The sequence below is a fragment of the Bombus huntii genome, chromosome 15 (assembly GCF_024542735.1).
Source record: "Bombus huntii isolate Logan2020A chromosome 15, iyBomHunt1.1, whole genome shotgun sequence".
Taxonomy (NCBI): Eukaryota; Metazoa; Arthropoda; class Insecta; order Hymenoptera; family Apidae; genus Bombus; species Bombus huntii.
Window position 1 is genome coordinate 6,482,571 of NC_066252.1, and position 13,129 is coordinate 6,495,699.

The following is a 13,129-nucleotide window of genomic DNA, read 5'->3' on the forward strand; positions in this document are numbered from 1 at the left end:
CTGAAGGGTAGCGATGGGCTCAAATAGATCGCACGTACTGTGCAGAGGCGAGGCGATGGCTAGGCAAAGGAGTTCGCCTCTGATTATTTCTGTTAGGCCCAATAGAATCCTAGGGATAAGCACGCGTATTGACCGAAATAAGTTTCTAAGTTTAAGCATAAATTATATTCGATATGTAAAAGAATTTGAAATAATATTAAGCGTAATCTACGATAAGTGAGAGAGAAAATAGTACAATGCATCGAAAGCATTGTTATAGAAGATTATATGATTATTTGTAATTATATAAAAGTCTTGAAAACGTCGTTTTCGAAATATAAAGCGAAAAATTTTGTCCGGCAGGAAACTTGGAAACTATTACATGTCACGCAAAAGAAAGTTTAAACGCAAAGTGGCACAAGAAAATGTTATAATCTTGTAAAATAAATTTGACAAAGAGCAAAGAGTAAAGTACTTGCGACGTACTTGAGCCCATCGCTATTCTCTTCGTCGCTCCAACAACATCGGCTCCCTTTCCAAGGAGTCGTTATTTCTATTCATCCGCCCGATAGTTACGAAAAAAATGAATGAAAAAAAAAAAGATGTCGGCTACTACGAGCATCCGGTACAAAGAGAACAGAGATCGTTGCGGGTCGTTCCCAAAGAAAATTGGAGTCAGTGACGTTTTCCTCGATTATGAGGATTTAATAATAACTTCGGAAGAATTAAGTTCAGGTTCTGGAGAAATTGTGTTTAGAATTTCGAGAAATTAGGAATCGAATTATACGTTTAGAATTTCGAGGAATTGGGAATTTCACATGTTTGTAATTTTGTGAAACATTTTACTGGAACAGTAAAATTATCACGAAACTTATCGAACCAGTCGGAGTCGTGGTCACTTTTATCAAGCAATTAATCTTCATCAATTTTCCGTCATTCTTCTTGCCATGGTCCGCGCGTTTCGTCCCCGACGATTCACATAGGCTATCGATAATTACGTCATAAATTTACATCTCGTTACACGCCAAAAATGTTCTGTACGACATATCTATTGAAAACCATCCAATTATTCCACGATAACACGTCACGATTGCAACCTTTTGCGGTATATTCGATCCTCCACTTCATTTACCTCGTCGACGTTAAAAACTCATACTAATCGCAAGAAAACATTTATTTTGGTTATCGTAGAAATAAGCCGAGGAGCAAAAGCTTAGGGAACTAAATACGAAGGAACTTTTTGAAAGCAGAAAGAAAATTATTTTTAAACATAGAAGAATACCGGGATTAAAATATCTTTAGAGTAAACGATAATTATACAATTTTATTATTAGATCGATCCACGTCAAGTGTCTCTTGGGAGTTTAAATTTGCCAGGTCAATATTATTCGTTAAATTTCGCCCTCTTGTCACTTATTATATATCAAGGAAGAAAATCTCAAGAGATCACGGCGAACGGAATAATTTTTTAATTTTAATTTTTTAATGGTTAACGTTACCAGTTCGTACTTTTACTTGTGTTTTTGTCAATTACAATTACGGAGGAAATAAACAGGATCAAACCAAATACTGTTCTACATGGAAACAAGATTTTACTAGCTAATAACATTAGTTTAAATATAACGTAAAGGGGCTCGTGTAGACAAATGTTCTCTACACACAAGGCAATTTTTCTACGTTTATTTGATTATTCGAATCAGACATAATATTCGAATGCAAACTCTTCAGATTCTTGTTCAGAAGTGTAATTACAGAAACTTGAAGTCTTCTAGTTCAAGATTTTCTTAAAACCACTACCTACAAATAGATGGTACATGAATAATTGATATTGCAGTATCAACACTATTTTTTCCAATTTGTACATTTCAAATAAGAAATATCATCATGATGCCATAGAAAAACGTCCCACTAGAAAAAAAGGGGAGATTACGGTTTAATTTGACGGAATAACGCGTTTCAAGGGTTAAACACTTGTGCGATAGACCGCAATGATGGCGTCTCGACGGGTGTCGGCACGTGACTGCCACGTGGGTTCGCTGTTCCGCAAATAACCAGACTTTGTTATCGTTATCCTTGCCTTCACGGCTGATCCTGCTTACTTCTGTAGGGATACAAGATCCTACGGAATAGATAACGCCGTTGAATAGAACGACACGTGACAGAGGGTGAGATTGGCCTGGAATTATCGCGACGGAAACACGTTCACAGACGATCTACCGCGAAAAATTGTGATTAGTATGTATCTTGGGGTTTCTAGTTGATGCTGCGAGGTAATAGCCTGGAAAATTCGCAGGAAATCGCGCGAACATCTAATTGATAGGGATACAGAGGAAAAATAGCATTTTCGGGAAGTCAGTTGGTTGGACTTTGATAATTTTCAAGGCTAATCGTATTTGATTTTTGGAAATTTTAATTCCTTCGTTTTGGGATTTTGGGAGAGTTCGGTGTATGCAAGAGCACGGTAAGATACGTCCAGCTGGTTTTCAGTAATTTCGATGAATACACGGTCGAGCTAATTGAATTAAACTGTAATTTAATTACGGAATTTAATTACACTGTACTTGAATTACACAGTAATTACGTATATTTACGAGTAATTAGATAATTCAAACTTCTCAATTAATTACATAATTCGAACTTTTCCAATTAATTCTATCGCTAATTGCCGTGATCACCAGGCGTAATTGAATTACTATGTAATAGCATACGATGTAATTGAATTACTTTGTAACTGTAACTCATGGGGTAAGTCGATCGTAATTCTCGCCAATTCTGGATAAATAATGGTTGGAACAAAGCTGTGTTTTTCCAGTGGCAATAGACTTTGACTGTGAATTTCATTGTTATCCATTGTATCGAGCGAGACGAAGAAAAATTGGCGATTTTACTGGCTTCGAAATAATGTTTGCGCATACGTAGTTATTAATAATGATATTTTTATGTCAATAGTATTTATAACAATATAATTTTCTACCCCCGAGTCTAAAGCAAATGATCAGTACGGTGCACAGCGTGAAAAATATAATAATTAATAATATTCTCATATCCATAACATCGAAATATAACAATTAATCCAAACAAACGACCATTACAATTTATTGTAGCACAGAACAGAATTATACTTTTGATATTTCATATATCGTTTCATTTGTACTTGTCCTGTAGCATTTTACGTATTTCCATTTCTATTAGATGCATAAACATTCTCACTGTAATAATCGCAATTTAGCACGACGCCCTCGGTGCAAGCAACCCTTAGTGGAAAATCAATCTTGCTCCGTAGAGATGACAGGATGGCAAACGACTGACACGCATAAATTTCCGCAAAAAGCGTACGGACTTATCGAATTACCGGAGCAAGAGAAAGTTGGTTGGCGTGAGTTTACGCAGTTTCTAAGTAGATGAATAGGGGATATCGCGTGAAACGTGTAGCTCGATCGTGAGTAGAGGGTGGAGAGTGCGGTAAGCAGCTCATTAGAACCCTCCCCGCCGACTGGCCATTATTGCCTCGTTCCGTATTCCGTTACAAATTGCTTTATTAAATTAAAGTCCCACAACCCATACTGTTGTGACGACCCTACGCCTCCTCTTTCCCTTTTCAACCCCCCCCCCCCTTCTGCATCTCCTCTTTGCATCATCCCCCATGTGCCGCGTAAACGCGTCTGACCGCGTGCTGCCTTCTATCCTTGAACCCTTCTTAATTACCATACCAACAATTTGACTTAATATTTTTCCTTTGCATTTTCTATTATATCTGTACGAGGGGTTCGTACGATATTATCTAGTTTTTAGAATTTTTCTTACATATTTTATTAAATGCCAGATTTCTTAATTATCATACCACCAATTTTACGCAATTACCACGTACTAACAATTGTACTTAGTTACCATACGCTCATCTTTCATATTCCACTTAAAACCATTACTATTACTCTCTCGCGTTTCTCATTTTCTGAACATTTTTCACTTCACTCAAAATATTTATCTTCGCCACTAAATCTTTAACATTCTTCCGCTAAGCAATTTAATTTAAAACTACCCCACACTCCTTTACTTTTCATTCCTTCAACGTCCATCGAAACCATCTTCCTCGCTTTTCTCAACATTTTCTAAATCAACACTTACCAACTCATATTCTATTTAAAACCACCTTACCCTTTCTCTCTATTCCTTCAACATCCACCACTCCATCAATCGAACACGTTCGCCTCCAGCACCAAATTTCTAACATCCATCTCCTACTAATCGATTCAATTTGAAACTATCACACTCTGCCCTACCTCTCATTCTCTCATCGCCCATTGAAGCTATCTGCCTCCTTCTTTCAACATCTTCCACTACAACACTCGCCATTCATATTCTACTTACCTCGTTCTTTGCTTTTATCCTTTCAACGACTATCATCACTCCATCCACCCAAAACATTCATCACCACCGCTAGATCCTTAACATCCATCTGCCGCTAAGCAATCCCATCGTCGAGCCAATTCAGAAGGTCCAGGTATTTAATAGAAATATAAAACCATTCCCATGGATGTAATATAAACGGTGTCCCGTGACGGTCGTTGAAGGATCAGCACGCGAGGCCTGTGCAACCGATCGACCTAACAGCTCGGAATATAAAGCACGTGGGTATCGACACGGCGCCTTTATATTTCCACTCGTAACTCAAGTCAGCGAAAGAGAAACAAAGCGATACGCGAGCAAGGGAGAAACGGCAGGAAGAAAACGATAGAACAGGGAAGAAAGAGCGTGGAGTACACCGCAGATACGTCCATGCAGTTAAAATATTGCCCAGAGTTATTCACGTGAGTGCGGAAAGCAGGGGCTGGGCCTCGCAGGGATACGAGGGTTGATATTGAATATGATATTCCGGATACCGTGGCGGACCACGGTATACCCTCTTATATTCGTCCCACAGTGACATCCGTGGCCGACACGACACGCTGGAACAACACGCGGCCCCGTTTCCACGTCCACGCCCATCCACGCGTTCCTGCGTACTTACATGCCCGGTATCCTCTCTGTCTCGTCGCCCTTCTTGCTACACACACCCCCTTTAGCATCTAGTTTCGCTGGATTAAGTACCATACACACGGCGAGACTTGTTTCGTATTGCTTATGGAGGGACGATTAGGTCTTTGGATACAGTGGCGTGCAAAAAATTTCTGGCTAGATATTTCTCTCGCTTTGCATTGGAAATTTGATAAAAGGATTTTACCCTTATCTGCCATAGACGTCGAAACTTACGCAACTATCACAGGAGATCACACAGACTGATAAGGTTTATTGCATTATCTATTCATTATTATAGTGCGGAATACAAATCAAGTTCGAGTGTTTTTGCTTTGTACGTTAATAACGAAGAGATCAGAACCTGAGCACGCGATAGCAAACGTATTGAAAATCTCTTCTCTGTAATTATTTGCTGTCATGGAGAATATGAAGAATGAAAAAGAATAAAAAAAAAAAAAAAAAAAAAGGAGCGGTCTCGCGGAAGTTCCGTGGTGGTTAAGAATTAAATAATATTGGGTAAAAGAGTATGACGAGCAAAAGAAGATAGTATAACACATGAACATTGTAGTGTTGCTGTATGATATTATTTAAAGTTCTTTATAATACCGATTCGGCGTACGAGATGTAACAGAACGCACAGGACTCACTTCGGGAGCTGATCGTACACCTAAAAACAACGAGGAAGATTCGTATAAACTTGTGTTCTATCTGTCTTCGTTTATGAGATACAACGAATTTCCTGTTTTGATTTTATTTAATTAACTTTACGAAAGATGTCCAAATCGATCACCTTGCGTTTCAAGACAGGTCTGTAGACGTTTTGTCGTGGAGTCAGTCTGAATAGAGTTCCTGGTGTTTCCCGAATTTATTAGAAACCTTTTTCTCCTGTAACGTCTCCTGTACGTAATATTATAAATTCGTCGCATCTCATAGACGAAGACAAATAGAGCATATGTTTATACGAACATTTTTTATTGTTTTTAGGTGTACAATCAAATCCCACATATTCTGCTACACTCTGTATACAGTGAAAAGTATACCTGACCAGGAATTTTTGCACGCTGTTGAGTAGGTAAAGATAATAGATAGTTTGGACGAACTATTGCGAATATCTTGAACAGATTTTCATAAACGAGATTTGTGTACATTGATAAAAACATAAAAACATAAAAACATTTTATATTATCCATTCCTCCTGATAGAGATTAGTAATAGTTAAATTAAACATTCCAAAATTAAGCGATTTGACCTTAACTTCTTACGATCTCTAATAACACAATGATACCAATTAAAAACTAATTGTTAACGTAAATAACGTAAAGAAAAAAAGCAGTAATTCAAGATGAATACGAATTGGTCTTGAGGACACCTTTGGGTAAGTGACATTCCCTAGGGTAAGTCCCTATCCACATTCCAAAAATTCATCACGTAGATTTCCTATTAGCTACCTGTTTGATATAAATATACAATTTAAACCTTGCAGATATGTATATTTCTCGTTTCCATATGGTTTATCTGTCTGTACCTATGTCACAGTTCATGATGGCTATGTGCTAACTCTGAGATGGTGTGTAGGGTGCTTTAACTTTCGCTCGGTGTTCTTCTGCTCGTAGAACGGTTTCATCCCCTCGAAACAGAGGCGGGTTTTTGGTTTAGGTGGTGTGCGTGGCTGGCACATGTGCCACCGGCGGGGCTTGATGTATGCTCTCGAAAGGGGATGCTCTTTCCACCGACGTCACGTGTTCTTTCACTTTGTGTTTCTGATTTTTCCGCTCTTTTTTTTCTCTGCGGCTGCCCTTAATCGCTTTCACAAATCGCCTGCGGCCTCCGGCTGCCTGAGAATCTGCCCTCCAGTTCGACTTTTCGCGAGTGAAGCGATTTTTGGAGGGTGAAGGTGAAGATGCGAGCAGACGATGATGGGCATTTAGAGGAAATTCCGAGATTTTCCTATCCTTTTCATTTCTACTTACGCGGCAGACGTAGTATAATTTCAATCTACTGTAAGCTATCATAATATGATAGTTTAAGTTAGGTTTTTAAATCAGGATGTTCAGGGAAATTTCGAGGAATTTGGTATCTTTTCTCTTTATAGCGATGAGAGGAACGTTAAGTATCGATTGGTACTGTCGAGTCTGCACAAATGATCACACTTTATTACAAACTCTTTTTTTACACGCAAACGAAACGTCGCACGATATAAAATTAATGCTAATATGATAGTTATCTAAATTGTTCTAGCTTCGGAGAACGTTCTGTGCGTTCAGTTTAAGAGAAAATATACAGTCGCCAAAGAAGTTTACGTGCTAGTGAATTGCTATAGCGTACAGTAGAGGTGTGAATATACGAGAATGCCTGACTCTTCTACTAACCACACTGATTAATTTTCTGAAGAATCTCCGAACAGTATAACAGTGTCAATGGCAATCCTCTTATGTCTCAAGGTCGTAACGTTCAACGAACGCGTGATATCTGAACAGCCATGGTCACTGGCGGTCGATATTAATTTCTATCATCGATATTTTCCAAAAACTGTATTTTCCAAAGGGGTTTTGTATTATAATTACGACATTCTTATCGTAATTACAAATACCATACAAAAATCTACCGTATCGTACATATGTATTGAATTAAAGACTTAACAAAAATAGAGGAAAAAAGGGAACGGAAAAAAGCGAAAACGAGGTGGTTGAAGTGAAAAAGATTGGATTCAAAACATTGATCGGTGAGGGTGCTGGAGATATTTCTCTGCCCACGGGATATTTCGTTTCGACCGATATTAGTACAGATTTGACAGCTGCTCGTGTTTGCTTTTGCGGCGAGGAAATCGGTTGACCAAAGTGAAGAAACACGTGTCGCCGGGCCACGCTAAATACCGCTTCACAGATCTAAGAAAACAAGTTTTTTATTCGTAGACAGGAGAAAAAATTGAAGACGAACGAATTGACGAAGGCTTGGAATTTAAGTCCAACAGTTTTTTCCCCCCGAAGCAAATATTGGAACTTAAGTAGAATTAAGATGATCTACACATTTACTTTATTAGGCTATATTTTACGTTAGATCAGTTTCTATATATATTTAGTGTTATGTATAGTGTTTTGCTCGTTACAATACGCCACAATAAGGATGAATTAACGAAGAGTAAGAAAGAGTAATTAAAATTTTAGAATATCCGAAAAATTCCGGAAAAGCCACGCTTCTTTTAAAATTATTATATAATTTAATTTTAAAATTGTAATAAATGTTTTCTTAGTGAAATTAAAAGACGATGTGTCTCATTCGTTAAATAAGAGATATTAACGACTGAAATTAAAAATATTACAAAATTTCAGAAAGATACATCTTTTCTGCTAACTCATTTCAAAAATAACATCGCACATTTTAATCGAACGGAAAAAATACTAATAATTAAAATCTTCTAATTTCATATTTTCTTAGATATCTGTTAAAAAAGTTTCAGAAAAGGAGTACCTATGTTTCCTTGTATTTACAGTCTCGAAATACTTAAAAGAAGTGCCTTAGTGTTCAATGATAGGCGAAAGAGAATACTGCAACAAACTCAAGAAAGAAGTCTGTTTTCACGGAATTACGTTTTTTCTGCGCATGTTTTACAACATAATGCAAACATAAAACTCTCCACGTTACGACATTCTGTTTGTTATCCTATTTGCGAAACATCGCCAACAATCTCTGTTCTAATACATTGAAACGAAGAGTATATTTGGTAGTAGGCGAAATATATATCTCACGAAAGGAAACTCACGTGTGTGTAGTCTTGCTCGCCATCCCAGGGGATCACTGACTAATCCCTGAAGACCTGGCCAATAGACAGCAGGATGCCGTGGCTCCGTTCTTTGTTGGAATTGCCCGATACCTGCATTCAAAGCAAACACGCCATCAACATACGCGTATACATAGATACTATCCTCTCTTCTTTAGTTTGCCCGCTGTATTTGCCGCGTTTCATTCTTCTTTATCTTTGTCGTCTATCTTGAGATTCTCAAATGTTTGTAAAATTCTTAGTATTTAAAGAAATGTAAAATTGTGAATTCTTCTGTGTTGAATGTATGGTTTCATTTAATATCTGATGTATAAATATACAGAGTATATATGTATATAAAGAAAGGATAATACAATAGAACGATGATATCAAGTGTTAATGAATAAATCGAGAAGATCTTCTGGATTATGGACTTTTCTCGAGATATTCCCCGTTTACCGATTATCGCAATCTTACAATTGACGAATCATACCATATATGCCTTTAAATTACCGAAATACACAAATAATACACCGAGATACAAAAGGGTTGAATGGAAAAATTGCATTTCCGGAGGGACGCTCTTTTCCTATTTAATATTTTCCAACGCACAAAGAAATATCGAATAAAATGGAAAAGCGAAACATCAAAGAATATCTTTAAACCAATTATTTGAATACGATCAAAATCGCGTTATAATTCTCCTGCCATACATAATCATATGAGAAATAATAAAAAATAATACCTGTAGCGGCATATAAGTCAACGGAAGATTTGAATCGAAAGAGACTCATATTATTGTGCCTTGGAATACCAACGTTGTTTTGATTTGCTAAGTTCAAAGGTAAACGAACTCCGGACGAAATATTATCGCCGTTATTTGTAATCGTCAACCGGAGTTACATTCGAACCTTCTATAATAACACCGGTCGATGTAAATAGACGAACGTGCTCTCTAGGACAGTCATTATAACGAGTCATTATAGCGAGTCACACAGTCGACTAGCGAGCATAGAGTTGGACAGTAGCATTGAGCGAGCGACGATTACGACCGGTATACACTATTTCTGTACTTGTACTTAAAGTGATTTTAATATAATCGACTATTACAATTTTATCACTCGTCTTCTTAATAAACCAAGCAATACATATAATAAACCACCTCAAAGGTTTAAATGATATTTAAAGAGAGAAATGAAATGAAATAAGATGAAACGAAGTCTGAACAACAATTATAAACAGATAAACAAAATTGAAAAGATACAAGTAAAATACACGAATGCGTAATTTCCTAATATACAGCGTTATAGAAGCTCAATTAATCCTCTTTTACAAAATAAATTCAATTTTCTGAAATCAGCTTTGTTGGTCAATTTCAAGTGCAATAAATAAAATAAATAATTTTAATAAACCAACTTTAATAAACCAACCAACACGTTTAATAATAACAGCCTCATGCGTTTCTGTTTATAACGTCTTTAACATTTTCAGAAAATTTAATAAGTTGGCAAATATCTTCGCACGATAGCGTGTAATCCTGTAACAGAATTCTAATAACGATTATTTTATGGAAAATGTAACAAGATGTCGTTTAGGATACCGTGGTGATTTATGTAGCCGAATGGCGTGACAATATGACAGCAAGAAATTCCAACAGGAAAGTGATGTTATTTGTATCCCCTTCGCAGTTCCCTATATCTTTCAAAGAGATCGCGCCAACGTCGGAGAACCGCAACGCGACGCGTGTGGCCACGAACAATCCAATCACAAGAGAGGTTTCTACTCTCGCAAAAACTGTTTAACCCTTTCAAACCTATCGTCAAAATTACAGTTGCTTTGCATCGTTTTAAACAGAGGATCGTCTATAAAAATTCACATTGTGAAGTTCACATTTTTAAGTTCGCATTGTGAAATTGAAATTTACAGGGTGTTCGTTCGGTTACTTCGCGTCTAAATATCTCGAAAAAAATACGTTCTGGGTAGAAATGTTGTATACGAAAGTTTTGCCGTTTCGAGAAGAAAATAAGTCTACTATCCTGTTTATTTTTCTCTTTTTTGGAGGGAGGGAGGCGTCTCTAAAGATATTTGAAAAGTCAACTTTTGTCTTTCAAGTGGGAATCGTACTTTTCCTTCGCGGATTTTTATTCTATGTGGAAAAAGAAGAAACTTTTATGCACGTGGAACATTCTTTTATCAGACTTCGTTTTAAAAAGATATTTTAATAAAATACATACTGATTTTGGTTTCGCTATTCCCCAAGCGGATGATGTGAAAATCAAGCGATACGAATGGAAGTTCTTCAATTTTTCCAGACATTATTAGCTGATAAGGGAAAATCAATAAAAATTCCACTCTTTTATACTATTTTTTTATTACGCAAGGAATCACAGTAGTTTCACACGATCCTCTCAAGATAGCAATCGTAACTACCATACAAATCGTAATTTGAAATTATCTTGTATTTAAAAATTCGATTGTAAAATATCATTTCAATTTAATAGAATTCTAAAACAATTGGATTGTAAATATTAACAAATTTTATTACAATCATCTTTTCATTTTATACTTTCATATCTTCGATCAGATCTTCGAATACTCGAATCTCCAAATTTTTGTCAATTCATAATTCCTATAAAATTCCAAATATTTTGGTTTCCGATCGTTTAAATCTTTAAATCTCTACAACCTTCTGAATCACCGATCCTTCGAATAGAAAATATATTACCAAAAAAAAAAAACCCATCTTAGATTCTAAAACTTCTCGAAAGCTCCTTAATTTTCCTGCACGGTAACCTGACACGAAACGTGTTAACCAAAGCAATTACAACCGGAAGACCAACGACCGTAATCACGCGTTCACAAATTACTCTGAACCCTTTTCCTTCGCTCTTAACCTAACCACCTAACGCTCGCTTTATATCAGGTTTATAAAATCCCAGTTGGTAATATTGTTGCATTGGTCAGTCGTTAATCGTGGCTGGTACAATTCGAAGAAAAATCGTACGGTTCTTTCTTTTCCTTTCCTTTACGAAATCTCTTTAGCCGTCTACCAATAAAACGTTATTTCCGTTTTTAGTGTTCTAGCGGTTCTCGGTTCAAGAAACCGGTGCTGGAAACGCAACGCGTTCGAGATACGATCGTTACCCCTTTTGTCCGTTACGTTCCGATCAAATAAAATTTATTGAATCGTAAAAACCAGGGCGATGCTGCATGCTCATCAACAAAAATATTCGGCATCGGTGTCGTAACTGCTCGTCGAATCGCTGGACTCACCGATTTTAATTGAACCTCCAACAGAGATTTTTACGGGGCGTGCGTGGTCTTGGAGTTTTTCAGGGAAAATCGGTTTAGGGAATATCGAAATGATTTTGGAAGAAGGTGACCAAGTGAGCGGACTAGCGATCGTGGCTTAGAAAAGAATGTTTCGTTAATAATTAATTTTAGAGAATAATAATGTGTTGGCTATTAAGAGTATCAAACTCGTGGTGTAATATTGTATTTATTGCAGCATTTGTATAGATACTGATTAAATTGGATCCACGTACATTGGTGGCCATAAGCTCGTGTTAGCACATCCCGCGATACTCAGTAGAAATTGAACGCTCGTCGCTGTTTTCACTTTTTAATTATTTTATCGTAAATCCGATGCTTCGTTCGCGTTATACGTATCTTATGACGTAAAGTAGTAACTGTAGCTAATTTGGAAGAGTATCCAATATGGATGTGTGGAACGTTGCAGTATCTCGGCAAGTAATTAACGAAATCAATCGCCAACAGTGTAAGGTGGTTCGTTAAAAGCAAAGGACGAGCACATTCACGTTTGAGCTTCACTTGGAAATCTGTCGGTGAATGCAGTCGATCGTTGTGTTTGAAAGCCTATAAAAGTTCTATAGAGGCGAGTTAAAATAGTGAAAGTTTTTAGCGAAGACGAGTTAAAGAATATTACTTTTGCACGATTTATCGTTAAACGTGCTTGTCTCTGAGTATTGGAAAAAATGTAATTAAATTTATATGAACGTTGAATTTATTTTCTTCTTGGTATAATTATTATTCTTCTGTCGAAATACGTATGTACCTAATACGGAACACATCGAGTGTGCGTAATATGTAACGTGTCAAGGATGCTGCGATGCTAATAATGACGATACAAAATTATATTTATCTTGTTGCGGCAATTGCAAAAGATAATAGCGAAGAATAGGTTCAGTTCGCTATCTTCATTAGAAACACGAACAACGTGCTTCTAAGGTGCGTCATTCAAGGTGTAGAAGACAAAAAAAAAATTAATACAATGCAAGCTTAAAGAATGGAAGATATTTATCCATTTGTCTTCTTTATTTAAATAAATATTCATTTTTGATAGTAAAAGTAAAATTG